The sequence below is a fragment of the Sapajus apella genome, unplaced genomic scaffold (genome assembly GCF_009761245.1).
Source record: "Sapajus apella isolate SASKATOON/1434 unplaced genomic scaffold, GSC_monkey_1.0 scaffold63, whole genome shotgun sequence".
Classification (NCBI taxonomy): Eukaryota; Metazoa; Chordata; class Mammalia; order Primates; family Cebidae; genus Sapajus; species Sapajus apella.
In genome coordinates, this window is record NW_022437003.1 from 3,376,015 (window position 1) to 3,390,883 (window position 14,869).

The 14,869-nt window shown below is 43.8% G+C and overlaps 1 long non-coding RNA gene across 1 annotated transcript in view; it reads left to right on the plus strand.

Annotated features, from left to right (window-relative positions):
• Window positions 1–7,819, plus strand: part of LOC116529737 — a 20,870-nt gene extending 13,051 nt beyond the window's left edge. The window contains exon 3 of the long non-coding RNA XR_004259640.1: window positions 7,731–7,819. This is a non-coding gene — a long non-coding RNA (uncharacterized LOC116529737). The remainder of the gene's footprint in view (window positions 1–7,730) is intronic.
• Window positions 7,820–14,869: the final 7,050 nt, after the last annotated feature.

Sequence of the window (14,869 nt, forward strand, 5' to 3'; positions counted from 1 at the left end):
GACCTCGTGATCCACCCGCCTCGGCCTCCCAAAGTGCTGGGATTACAGGCGTGAGCCACCGTGCCCGGCCTCACAGATTTTTTTAAAGGGTGTACTAGTCATATATATTTCTGCATAAAGCAAACAGATATTTTAAAGGGTGTACTAAAACCTAGCCACTGGTCTCATTCTTTTGTTACATATATTTTCTGTATTTCAACAAATTCAACAAATTTTAAGACACACCATTGTATTACATTCCACCAAGGAAGAAAAACTGCCAATGTAACTGTGATATTCCCCTAGATGTAAGGTGCCTCCTTACTTCAGGAGAGCTGAAATGAAGAGAAAAATTTCCTTAGACTTGATTAAATATGGTATCAGTAACTTCCATTGACTTTATAAGATTATTACTGTATATAATATTTCTATATTACAGAAGTGCTTAGACCTCTGAAGTAGATCTGCTCTAACGCGTTGGTTCTCTTAGAATTTAAGAAAACATATGACAGATGTCCTTTTATTAAAGTCATCTTTATGAGTATGTGCACACTGGAATGTATTGGACCTCTCAATACTAAATAACGAGAAAAGATTTCTGCCTTCTGATTCCCTTACTTCATGTGCTCTGTAATCAGTTCTCCATGACTGACATGTTTTCCCCAATACCAGATATTTGGTGGCCCCTACTAAATCAGTACTCAGTGTTCCCTCTGCTGGCTTTGCAGTACATGAAGTCATTCTTAATGCTACTCTTTTCGCTGCATTAAGAGAAAGCCAAGATAATGTTGCAGGAAAAAAAAAATCCTGGTTTAGAATAATAAACTGTCTTTATTAGCAATGATATTAGAGATTTCACATTTTGAATTATTTTATGTCATTCCCTTAAATAATGGAATTCCATCTGAGATGTAAGTGTAATATCTGCTAATGCATTTCTTCTGCTCTCGCACACATACACAACATAACATCTCACATCCATACAATGGTATGGACCATAGATGAAATGAGATTCTATCCCACTGCTTAATGTATTCCTTTGGCGTGGAGGGAGGGACCTGAATGGAAATTAGTTTAACAAATCTGGATTTGCACTGATTTGCAAGATTTTGCCTTGCCTTGGTTATAGAAACCATGATTGTAGGAGCTAGTCAGACCTGACAAATATCCAGTTCAAATAAAATAAAGAGGTGGAAAAACCGTATAGTTGTTACTTTAGCTGACAAGGAAGAAGCCCTGGGAAATCTGATGTCATTGGCCTTTGGCAACTGAAAGGCGCCAGTTTTTTTGGTTCCACACTTCATGAAAAAGAAGCCTCCATACGAGGCTGATTTACTTCTCAGTCAAGTAGACAAATAGAACTTGCCCTTCAGCCTTTTGGGCTGATGAAATTGGATTGTAACTGGGCTCAAAATCTTGCAAATCAGTGCAAATCCAGAATGGGGGTGGGGCGAGGGTTGGGGGGCGTGCATTGAAAAATAACATGGAAATAATTCATATTTGCAAAATATCAAAACAGGATTCTGGGGTAAAAGAAACCTAGGATTTATTTCTACCCCTAGAATAAGCTAAGAATCAAGAAACCTGCATTTCTAACCATTTTCCTCTCATAACCAGTGACTAGCACACAGTAGGCTTACGTTAAGCTGTTCATGCCACTGCCAACTCATTATTCCTTTCCTCTCGATTTTCTCATGTTGCAGGGCCACGTAGATTGCAAGCATGAATACAGGCTTCGAGCAAGGCAGAGGCCCGGCACCCGGGGACAGAGCCCAGGTTTGCCTGCAGCCAGCCGGCTCCCAATCTGCGGAGAAGCAGCCGCCAGGTGGCATCGCTGAGCCTCCCTGCGCCCGCGAGGCGAGGTGGGAAATCGTGGGGGGAGTCAGACTTCTTTGCTCTCCCCGCTTCCTCCTCTCCCGAACCCCTACCACTCCCTAGCACTGTACCTTTTCTTTAGTTAGAGGCTTAAACGCTCAATGAGTAATAGGGTATGTCGATGAATTCTGATCTTTTTTCATAAACCAAAATTCAGGGCAACCAGCCGCTGCCTCCTGCTCCCTTGTCTGGAGCTCCGGGTGACTTGGGGACGCCTAGACCAGCCTCCTGTCTGGACCAGGTAACCCAGCTCGGGGGAATCATCAATTTCCGTGCCCCTGTCTTCTTGCTGAAGTGAATGCAGTTTCTCCAGCTTCGGAGAGCGGCTGCAGAGAAACGGCACACCTTACTTAAGGACGCTAGTGCAAAGGCCACCCCCTACTAAAAAAAAAAAAAAAAAAAAAAAAAAAAAAAAAAAAAAAAAAAAAAAGGGCAATTTTGGGCAGAATGCCTCTCGGAGCGCAGGGACTCGGTCTCGCAGGCTCGGCGCCCCCCGGCCCAAGCTCGCCGAGGATTCACGGTGCTCAGCCTCGCTGCGCCGCGGTGGCCGAGCCTCGCCTTTCGCTTACAGTTACAGGCAGGAAATAAATTGGAATCGACTCAGACTGTGCTTTCTGGAGGAAAGTCCTTCCTACTGTAAACATGTTTCAGGCGATCCTGTCATCAGCATTTTAACACCCGTCTTCCGTTTAGGTTTTACGACCGGGGAAGGAGCCGAAGACGCGCCCCCGTGCGCGCGTTCACACACACACACACACGCGCGCGCGCACACGCACCCTCTCGGGCTCCCGGTCCTCCTTTGAATTTGCAGCCGATCGCGGCTGGTCGAGGGTGTCGTTTCCCGGGCGCTCGGCTCCTCCGTCCCCCTACCCCCATCCCTTGGCCCTTGGACATGCTGTCCAGTTCCGTCACTGACCAGAACTGACAACCACTTGGCCTCCTGCTCTCTTGGGTGCCCAGGACTCCTTTCTCTGGACGACTAAGTACTCTCCGTGAGCCTTGCTTGGATGGCACAGTGCGCGCCGTGCGCGTGGGACCCACTCCTCGGCTGGCACACGAACCTTCGCACACCGGCTGGGCAGCCCCCCTCCACCCCTCCCCGGACTCCGCAGGCTGAGGCCCCATTGAGAGCGCAGCTGCCTCGTCTGTTCCAGGATGGCAGAGCAGGCTGCGCGTGCACGGCGCGTGGGATGTGGGGGGAAGGGCTGAGAGCGGCTGGAAGGCGACCATTGGTGGCACCCCAGTCCTCAAGCGTCCCTTTTCCGCGGATCACCGAGGGGCAGGTGTGCATTGCCGCCTTCCCTCGATCCCTGGCTCGTGCAGGAAAGACTGGAGGGTGGGGGCTCTCTGAGTTGGCGAGTGCCACGGGGGCGCCCCAGGGTGCCAGGCACCCCTTTCAAGGGGCGCGCTGGACGCTCCAGATTCGGTCCCCAGCACCTGTAGGAGGCGGTTTCGGGTCTGGGAGAAGGGAACAGATGGCAGGTAGTTAACAGCGGGAGGCTGCGCCCTGGGCGCAGTTACGAGGAAGCCGAGCTTTGGCGGAAGGTCTCGGCTCGCTTTGTCCTCCTCGGATCCGCTGGTCTCTGCCTGTCCGCTGGCAGCCGCGGCAGCCAGGCCCTGGCGCTAGGGTCCGGGTGGAGCTGCCTACTGGACCGGGGGTGGCGGGGCGGGAAACCACCCAGTGGCCCCAGTGGGCGATCTAGGTGGGGCGCGCCCCACGGGTTTCCCACCCCCAACCCGGCAGCCCGTTGTAGCAATTACAGTTTTAGCCCCGTGGGGGAAAGCGGCTGACTTCGCTTTTGGAAAAACGCTTCAACCAGAGCAGCCCTGAGCCTGCGTTACAAGCCAGTTGACCTGCTATTGGAGGTTGCACGAGGGCGGGATGGGGCGCGCGTCTGCCAGGGACGGAAACCCGCTGGGGAGTGGGCAGAGGGAAGCAAGCAAAATGTCAGATAGCAGAAAGAGGGGAGGGGAGGAAGAAAGGCGCTTGATTGCAGAGAGGGGATGTGGAAAGGCGCGGAGACCGCATTGGCTGCCAAGCGAGGCGGGGCAGGAGGAGAGAGACACTGCGTGGAGGGCAGCGAGTATAGGACGCACGACCCCCCACCCCCACCACCGGGCAGCTGATCGCCTTCCTCCCAGCCCGTCCCCTCCCATGCTCCCGCCGGAGTCAGACATCACATTTGGCGCAGACAGCGTTGGGGGAACTCACAGCGATGGGAGGGGTGGGGTAGGGCAGGGACCGTAGAACCCAGTGCCCCAGACCGCGCCTGGAGTGCGGTACACCTGGCACCCGGGAATCGCCATCTGCTCCCAGCTACCGTCTCCCGGCGCAGGGTGTGGGCCTGGAGAAAGATAAGGGTATCGCCTGGGAGTGGATGGCTTAGCGTCAACTGCCGCAATGAACTCAGTCAATCAACGTTTATGGTACTCCTACTGTGTGCGGAGCACAGCCTCGGTCCGCTCCAGCTGCTGAGCTTGGGAACTACACCATCTGTTCAGTTAACCAGCAAGCTAGAAAAGAATTCTGTGTATATGGTTGTAAAATAAGGTCGGAATTCTAACCATAATGTCTAAGTAAATTTGCCATGAAAGGAGGGTGATAGAGACAGTTTGGTGATCTGGAGAGGTGTTGGGTCTGGCAGGATAGAGGTTTTATAATTTTTCAGTGCTTCCTGAAGCATGAAACTCCCATCCTTCCCATCCCACATTCCAAGTTAAAAAAATAATTTAGTGACACTTTATCTGGCTATCATGGTTCAAAAATAACTGAAGGCTAGTACTTAAAACATTCAAGAACTTCTTAATTTTAAAAAAATATCTGCCTTAATGTAACAAATATTTTGTAATATAACTGTACTTTCCTGAAATAAAATTTTAGATTATGTAACCTACTATATAACCTACTATAACCTGGATTATATAACCTACTACCAAACCACTGCCTTATTGTAACAAATATTTTGTGCTATAACTTTACTCTCCTGAAATAAAATTTTGGATTATGTAACCTACTATGCACAAAATTAAAAAAAACCTATAACATTGAAACTACAATATTAAAGGAGAAATACACAGTTGGTAATTTACAATATGACAATACACATTTCAAATATGCATGGCAGAACTGTATTTCACTAGAACACTCAAAATGTCCAAAAATTAAAAAATTCTCCCTAGGGAGTGCTGCTGCTGAGGTCTGATTAATGCACTATGGGTGGCAGGCAAATGCTAAATAATGAGGATGCTTCTTGTCTTCTGAGTTCTTAAATTTACAGTGGATGTGGTAGATTCTTATAATAAATCATCTCCTAGTACGTATGACTTTATGTGGACCTTTTTCTCACTGACTTTGGATTTGGTCACTGAGTTGCTTTGGGAACTGGGGCATTAGCAAGCGTGAGACAAACAGACCCCACAGGTGCCCATGCACTGGGGTTTGTCCATTGAAACCATGAAACCATCATGTTGTGAACCTGCTCCAGTGAGACCATGGGAACATCATGTTGTGAACTACCTTCAGCAGTCTACCCTACTGGAGGACTGAAGGCTCTGTAGGGAAAACCAAGGCGCCCTGCCAAGGCCAGCATCCAGGCATGTGACGGAGACCATCTTGGAGCCTCCAGTTTGGTTGAGTTGTCAGATGACTGTAGCCACGTGAATGATTCCAGGCGGGTCCAACAGAAGAATCACTCAGATTGACAGCTCACAGAATTATGAGAACTAAGAAGTCGCTTTAAATCACTATGCTTTGGGTAGTTTGTTATGCCAGTAATAGAGGTCAGAGTTGTGTTAATTACAGTGCCATTTGATAGATACCAAAATATAAGTTCATGCAAGAGGGTAACTTTTACTTTTTTTTTTTTTTTTTTTTTGAGACGGAGTTTCGCTCTTGTTACCCAGGCTGGAGTGCAATGGCGCGATCTCGGCTCACCGCAACCTCCGCCTCCTGGGTTCAGGCAATTCTCCTGCCTCAGCCTCCTGAGTAGCTGGGATTACAGGCATGCGCCACCATGCCCAGCTGATTTTTTGTATTTTTGGTAGAGACGGGGTTTCACCATGTTGACCAGGATGGCCTCGATCTCTCGACCTCGTGATCCACCCGCCTCGGCCTCCCAAAGTGCTGGGATTACAGGCGTGAGCCACCGCGACCGGCCAAGGGTAACTTTTTCTTAATGAATTGAGATCTTTATTAAAAATTCAGCCAATGTTTTCATCGCTGCAACCTTTGCCTCCCAGGTTCAAGTGATTCTCCTGCCTCAGCCTCCTGAGTAGCCGGAATTACAGGTGCCTGCCAACACACACAGCTAATTCTTGTATTTTTAATAGAGACAAAGTTTCCTCCTGTTGGCCAGGCTTATCTTGAACTCCTGACCTCAGGCAATTCACCTGTGTTGGCTTCCCAAAGTGCTAGGATTACAGGCGTGAGCCACCGTGCCAGCCCAAAGCAAGCTTTTAAACAACAGCAGTTAAAAAAGACAAAGAGGGATGTTATATAATAATAAAAGGCCTTGTCCAACAGGAAATTATCACAGTTCTGAAGATATATGCACCTAACGCTAGAGTTCCCAAATTATAAAATAATTACTGCTAGACCTAAGACATGAGATAGAAAGTAACATAGTAATAGCGGTGAACTTCAATAATCCACTGACAGCACTGGACAGAAGGTCAACAAAGAAACAATGGATTTAAACTATACCCTGAAACAAATGGACTTAACAGATATTTACAGAACATTCTACCCAACAACAGCTTAATATTCATTCTGTTCATCAGTGCATGGTACTTTCTCCAAGACAGACCATATGATAGGCCGCAAAACAAAGCCTCAATAAATGTAAGAAATTGAAATATATCAAGTAGTCTCTCAGACCACAGTGGAATAAAACTGGAAATCAACTCCAAAAGGAACCCTCAAAACCATGCAAATACATGGAAATTAAGTAACCTGCTCCTGAAAGATCACTGGGTCAATAATGAAATAAAGATGAAAATTAAAAAATTCTTCTAACTGAACAACAATAGTGACACAACCTATTAAAACCTCTGAGATACAGCAAAGGGGGTGCTAAGAGGAAAGTTCATAGCCCTAAATGCCTACATCAGAAGGTCTGAAAGAGCACAAACAGATGGCCTAAGATCACACCTCAAGGAACTAGAGAAACAAGAACAAACCCAAACCCAGCAGAAGAAAGGAAATGACCAAAATCAGAGCAGAACTAAATGAAATTGAAACAAAAAAAAATGCAAAAGATAAATGAAACAAAAAGCTAATTATTTAAAAGATAAATAAAATGGATAGACCATTAGCAAGATTAACCAAGAAAAGAAGAAAGAAAATCCAAATAAGCTAAATTAGAAATGCAACGGGAGCCAGTGTGGTGGCTCATGCTTGTAATACCAGCACTCTGGGAGGCCAAGGCAGGCGGATCACCTGAGGTCAGGAGTTCAAGACCAGCCTGACCAACATGGTGAAACCCCCTCTTTACTAAAAATACAAAAATTAGCCAGGCATGGTGGCATGTGCCTGTAATCCCAGCTACTCAGGAGGCTGAGGCAGGAGACTCACTCAAACCTGGGAGGCAGAGGTTGGAGTGAGCTGAGATTGTGCTACTGCACTCTAGTCTGGGCAACAGAGTGAGACTCTGTCTCAAAAAAAGAAAAAAGTAAAATGGGAGATATTACAACTGACACCACAGAGATACAAAAGATCATTCAAAGCTACTATGAACACCATTACACACATAAACCAGAAGACCTAGAGGAGATGCGTAAATTCCTGGAAAGATACAACTGTCCTAGCCTAAATCAGGAAGAATCAGATATCCTGGCCAGTCCAATAAGCAGTGAGATTGAAATGGGGATCAAAAAAGTACCAACACAAAAAAAGTTCAGGATCAGACGGATTCACAGTTGAATTCGACCAGACATTCAAAGGAGAATTGGTATCAATCCTATTGACACTATTCCACAAGATAGAAAAAGAGGGAATCCTCCCTAAATCATTTTATGAAGCCAGTATCACCCTAATAACAAAATGAGGAACGGACATAACCAAAAACAAAAACTACGCTTTTTTTTTAAAGATTCCAAAAAGTCATTATACATAAATACTTCTGCTTTTAAGTACAATGTGGTAATAACAGAAAGCTATTACAACTAGAAAAAAGACAGATTACATTAAAGATATCAGAGACATGGCCGGACATGGTGGCTCATGCCTGTAATCCAAGCACTTGGGAGGCCAAGGTGGGCGGATCACCTGAGGTCAGGAGTTCAAGACCAGCCTGACCAACATGGTGAAACCCTATCTTTAAAAAAAAAAAAAAAAAAAAAAAAAGATATCAGAGACATATAGATACATATGAAGCTGGGTGAAATAAATTCTAGAGGGAGAAATGTCTTCATTATATGAACTGAGATTGCTGGCAATTCTTGTGCCTGGGGCATTTTCTGAGTCTAGTCATAGAGCAAGCAACTATAGTAAAAGGAAAAAACAGAATTTTCTTACGGCCATTTGAGTCAGCATGGACAAACTGGAATCTACAAGATCATCAAATGAATAACTCTTTTCCTCACCGATTACTCATTGAATGACAGGGCAGTGTAGCAGACGGTAGGCTAAGTCACAAAGATAGAAAGAAATCAACTGGAGGCCAAGTCGTGCTCAAGGCAAGGCAATACAAAACAAGAAAAGCAAAATATCTCCCTTGCAAAACATTTGCTAGATTTTGAACCTGGATGAAGAGAAAATCAAGAGCTAAGCCCCATACCTCTGGCTCTGAAGGACAGAACTGTCAGGGGGAGGAAACAGAGACAGAGAGAGACCTACCAGTCTCCCAGTCAATTGCCTACAGACATGTCATGTCCCAAAAGGGGTTGGGCAAGAATATCAGAATAAAATCTCCAGAAGTCTCTTGGTACTTAGGAGACAAATTTCCATGGAGTGAGAAATCTGCAACATACATAAGAAGGTCTCAAGGTAGTTGAAACCACATTTAAGCTGCATCTAACTAAAAGTGCAAGCCAGCCCCAAACTGGCTTTCCTGGTTGGCTTGGAATGATCAGTCCTTCACCTTGTCCACTTAACAGACAAAATTACAAATTCTCTTTGGGTGGAGAAAGAGTAGCAATTGCAATGTGTATAGTACTTTTATATACGTGGCTCATCATACAACATTATGTGATATGCAAAGAAGCAGATAAATATACATCAAGAGAAAAAGTAGATAATAGAAGCAGACCTATAGATCATCCAGATATTAAAGTTTGCAGACATGGACTTTATTATGATTATTTTTTAATAAAATAAAATGTGGAAAAAATAAATGAAAAGATGAAACATTTAAACAGAGAATCAGAGTCTTTAACAAAGGAATAAATAGGTATTCTAGAAATGGAAAGTACACTATCTTTTTTTTGAGACAGAGTCTCCCTCTGTCACAGAGGCTGGAACACAGTGGCGCAGTCTTGGCTCACTGCAACCTCCACTTCCTGGGTTCAAGTGATTCTCCTGCCTCAGCCTCCTCAGTAGCTGAGGTTACAGGCACCCACCATGATGCCCAACTAATTTTTGTTTTTTAGTAGAGATGGCATTTCACTATGTTAACCAGGCTGTCCTTGAACTCCTTAGCTCAAATGATCTGTTTGCCTTGGCCTCACAAAGTGTTGGGATTATAGGCATGAACTACTGTGCCTAGCTGTGTACTATCTTAAAGTAAGAGCTCATTGAATGGATTTTGCATAAAACTAAAAAATGCCAAAGTCAGTGTCTTAGTCCATTTTGTATTGTACAACAGAATACCTGAGACTTAGTAATTTTTTTTTTTTTTTGAGACAGAGTCTTGCTCTGTGGCCCAGGCTGGAGGGCAGTGGCGTGATCTCGGCTCATGGCAATCTCCACCTTCTGTGTTCCAGCACTTCTCCCACCTCAGCCTCTGGAGTTGCTGGGATTACAAGCACCCACTTCCATGCTCAGCTACTTGTTGTACTTTTGTAGAGATGGGATTTCACTGTGCTGGCCAGGCTGGTCTTGAGCTCCTGACTCAGGTGATCACCCACCTTAGCCTACCAAAGTGCTGGGATTACAGGCATGAGCCACCACACCTGGCCGAGACTTGGTAATTTGTAATCAAAAGAAATTTATTTCTCACAGCTCTGGAGGCTGGGAAGTCCAATATCAAAGTGTTGGCATCTGGTGAGGCCTTTCTTCCTTTTTCATCCTTTAGTCAAAGACAGGAGGGCAAGAAAGCTAAAGAGAGAGTGAGAGAGAGCCAAATAACAAACTAAATCCCGTCATAATGACATTGATCCGTTGATGAGGACAGAGCCTTTGTGACCTATTCACCTCTTAAAAATCTACCTGTCAGCACTGTTGGATTGGGGGTTACATTTTTAACACATGAACTTTGTGGAACACATTCAAACCACAGCAGACAGGATTAGGAAACCTAAAAACAAGTCAGTTGAAAATATTCAAATATGAATACAGGGAGAAAATGGAGAAAATAAAACAGAGTGGAAAAGGTGTGTGGGATATAGACACAGGGTTTAATATTGTGTTACTGAAGTCCTGTAAAGAGAAAACAGATCATGGGTGGAAGCAACATGATGAGATGCTCCCTGAGAATTTTACAAAATTGATGATAAATATCAATTTATAGGTCCAAGAATCTTAGTAAACCCCAAGTAGCTTAAAAACAAGCAAGCAAACAAACAAAAAACTCTTATTGAAAATGAACATCAAAGAGAAAATATTTAAACCTGTCAAAAGAGATGACAGATTATACTAAAAGAAAAATATATAAGACCTAAGAGTAATTTTTTAAGAAAAACTATGGAGATCAAAAGACAATATATTGACACTTTTAAAGATCTGAAAGATAAAAAAGAAATGCTGATTCTAGAATTCTAATAATTGAAAATATCCTTCAAAAATGAAGCTTGGGCATGGTGGCTCACACTTGTAATCCCAGCACTTTGGGAGGCTGAGATGGGCGGATTACCTGAGGTCAGGAGTTTGAGACCATCCGGTCAACATGGTGAAACCCCATCTCTACTAAAAATAGAAAAAATTAGGTAGGTATGGTGGCATGTGCCTGTAATCCCAGCTACCGGGAGGCTGAGGCAAGAGAATAGCTTGAACCCAGGAGGTGGAGGTTGCAGTGAGCCAAGCTCATGCCACTGCACTCCTACCTAGTGGACAGAGTGGGACTCCATTTCAAAACAAACAAACAAAAAACAACAACAAAAAAGGTTAAAAAGAAAAAAAAAATTAAGTAACAGTTAAGAGATTTTGTTTCTAGCAGTCACATACCCCAAGAAAGATTGAAAGAAGTTCTTCAGGTTGGAGGAAATTAATATTAAACAGGAGCACAGAAGTACAGGAAGAAAAGCATAGGAAGGAATCAACACCTGGGTAAATATAAAAAGATTCTGACTGTTTCAGGCAACCGTGGTAACTAGGTCTAAGGGGGTTTATGCATAGAAGGAAAATACATGGCAACAATAGCACAAAGAAGGGTAGGGATGTGAATGGAGTTAAACTGCTGTAAGTTTCTTGTAGTGTTTGGGAAATAGACTATGCTAAGTCAAGTATGCACTTGCACATTTTTAGGGGAACCATTAAATCACAATAAAAATGATATAACTGGCTGGGCACAGTGGCTCACACCTATAATCCCAGCACTTTGGGAGGCAGAAGTGGGTGGATCACCTGAGGTCAGGAGTTCTAGACCAGCGTGACCAACATGGTGAAACTCAGTCAATACAAAAATTAGATGGGCATGGTGATGGATACCTGTAATCCCAGATACTCAGGAGGCTGAGGCAGGAGAATCACTTGAACCTGGGAGGTGGAGGTTGCAGTGAGCCAAGATCGTGCTATTGCACTTCAGCCTGGGTGACAGAGTGACTTGGTCTCAAATAAAAATAGAAATAAAAACAAACTAAAAATGGAGGTGATAAAACAGAATATCAAAAATACTTGATTAATTTAAAAGTAGGCAAGGAAGGCAGAATAAAGGAAGAAAGCATGGGCAGGACAAATAAAAAGCAAATGGCAAGATTACAGACTTATAAGCAAACCAAATCAATGACTATATTAAATATGAATGGACTAGACACTCCAATTAAAAGGCTAAGATTGCCAAATTAGCTTTTAGAAAGCCTCGACTATATGCTGTTTACAAGTCACATTTAAAATATAATAATACAGACTAGTTAATAGGATGTACTTTGTAAGGCCCAGGTGGGCAGATCACTCTAGCTCAGGAGCTTGAGACCAGCGTGGGCAACATGGGAAAACCCTGTCTCTACAAACAATACAAAAATTAGCCGGGTCTGATGGCCTGAGCCTGTATACCCAGCTACTTGGGAGGCCAAGGTGGGACGATGGCTTAAGCCTGGGAGGCAGAGGTTACAGTGAGCTGAGATTGAGCTAGTGTACTCCAGTCTGGGCGACAAACCAAAACCCTGTCTCCAAAAAAAAACACCAAAAAACAAAAAACTGAAAAAATAAAAAATAAAAATAAATAGATAAGCCTATCCTATACAAACACCAAAAGGAAGCTGACCTGTCTATATTACAATTTAAATGGCTTTAAGATAAGAAATATTTCTAGAGGTAAAGAGACAGTTCATAATAAGAAATGGGTCAAGAGGAAGATAATAAAAAATTTGTGTGCACCTAATAACATAGCTTTAAAATATAGAAAACAAATAAATGAACAAATGACAGAACTAGAAAGAGAAATAAATAAATATAAATTAAAGTGGAAGACTGTTAACACTACTGAGTACCTGTTGTGGTCTGAATTTTTCTCCCTAAAAATTTTTTTTTTTTTTTAAATTCTTCAGTTAAGACAGCAGAAGAGATGATTTATTGTATAGTTGCTACACTTGGCCACAAGTAAACACAGAAATAGACCAGAATGTCACAGGTCCAGGGCAAAGGACCAACATGGACAGTTTTGCTTATGAGCACAGTGAGTCTCTGAGGCGATCAATGATCAGATGGCAATGAAGTCCTAGATCCATTGAGTCAAGCTCTAGATCCATTGAGACAAACTCTAGACAGGAGCATGCTGCCTCACAACTTGAACCAGCATCCCCAGCCTCTGGTATTCCAGAGGTTGAGGTGGGAGAATCACTTGAGCCCAGGAGTTTGAAATCATCCTCAGCAATATAGCGAGATCTCATCTCTACACATAATTTAAAAAATTAGCCTGGTTGGGTACAGTGGCTCATGCCCGTAATCCCAGCACTTTGGGAGGCCAAGGCGGATGGATTAGCTGAGGTCAGGAATTCGAGTCCAGCCTGGCCGATGTGGTGAAACCTTGTCTCTACTAAAAAGACAAAAATTAGCTGGGCATGGTGGCACATGCCTGTAATCCCAGCTTCTTGGGAGCCTGAGGCAGGAGAATCACTTGAACCCTGGAGGCAGAGGTTGTGGTGAGCCAAGATTGTGCTACTGCACTCCAGCCTGGGTAATGGAGTGAGATCTGTCTAAGAAAAAAATAAATTAGCCTGGCATGGTGTTGGGCACCTGTGGTCTCAGCTATTCAGGAGGCTGAGGTGGGACAGCACTTGAAACCATTGTGCCACTGCACTCCAGCCTTGGTGACAGATTGAGAACCTGTTTCAACAAAAAGCAAACAAAAAATATTCATGCCCCGGCCAGGTGTGGTGGCTTACACCCATAATTTCAACACTTTGGGAGGCCACGGCAGGTGGATCACAGGGTCAGGAGTTCAAGACCAGGCTGGACACTATGGTGGAACCCCGTCTCTACTAAAAATACAAAAAGTTAGCCAGGCATGGTGGTCGGCACTTGTAGGCTCAGCTAGTCAGGAGGCTGAGGCAGGAGAATCACTTGAACCTGGGAGGCGGAGGCTGTAGTGAGCTGAGATCACACCACTGCACTCTAGCCTGGGAGAGAGAGATTCTGTTTAAAAAAAAAAAAAAATTCATGCCCCAAACCCAGAAATAATCCAAATGTCCATTAAAGGAAGATGGATAAATATCTTGTGGTATTTTCAAACAGTGGAATGCTACACAGAAATAAAAGAACAGACATTATATTGGGTAAAAGAAGCCAGAACAAAAAAGAGTATGTGTTGCATTGTTCCATTTATATGAAGTTCAAGGAGAGACAAATTTGTTAGTCATAGCAGTTAGAGTAGTGGTTACCTATCGATGAAGGGTTGACTAGAATGGCCATGAGACAACCTTCTTGAATACTTGAAATAGTCTGTATTTACCTGAGTAATGCATGCATGGATGTTTTTACACATAATCATTTATCAAACAGTACACTAAAGATTAGTGGTGTTTATGCCTTTATGCATGCTTCAATAAAGAGATAAAAGCAAATCAGAAAACACAAAGATATTTAAAGGAAATTTACTATCCAGCACTTTAAAGCAAGAGTCAGCAAATGTTTTCTGTAAAGAGCTAGACGGTAAATATTTGAAGCTTGCAGGCTATATTCTGTATCACAACTACTCAGCTTTACTGTCAAAATGTACAAGCAGCATAGACAAGACAGAAATGAATGAGCATGGCTGTGTTCTAATAAACTTTATTTTCAAAAATAGGTGGTAGACCATATGTAGCTTGCAAGGAATGGCCCACTGACCTCCTGCTTTAAAACATCACCAAGGATGTTGTTTGTTTAAAATAAGTCATAAAATAAGGTTTTTCTTTTGCAATATGAGGTGATTGCAGTAAGGTCTCTTCTAGCCCAAAAATAGTGTGATCGCTTTAGGAGGACTTAAAGTTGGTTGTGGCTTTGGTGGTCTTTTTTTTTTTTGAGATGGAATCTCACTCTGTTGCCCAGATTGGAGTGCAGTGGTGTGATCTCGGCTCACCGCAACCCCTGCCTCCTGGGTTCAAAGCGAGTCTCCTCCCTCAGCCTCTGGAGTAGCTGGGACTACAGGCACATGCCACCATGGTCGGCTAATTTTTGTATTGTTAGTAGAGACAGGGTTTCACCATGTTGGCCAGGCTGATC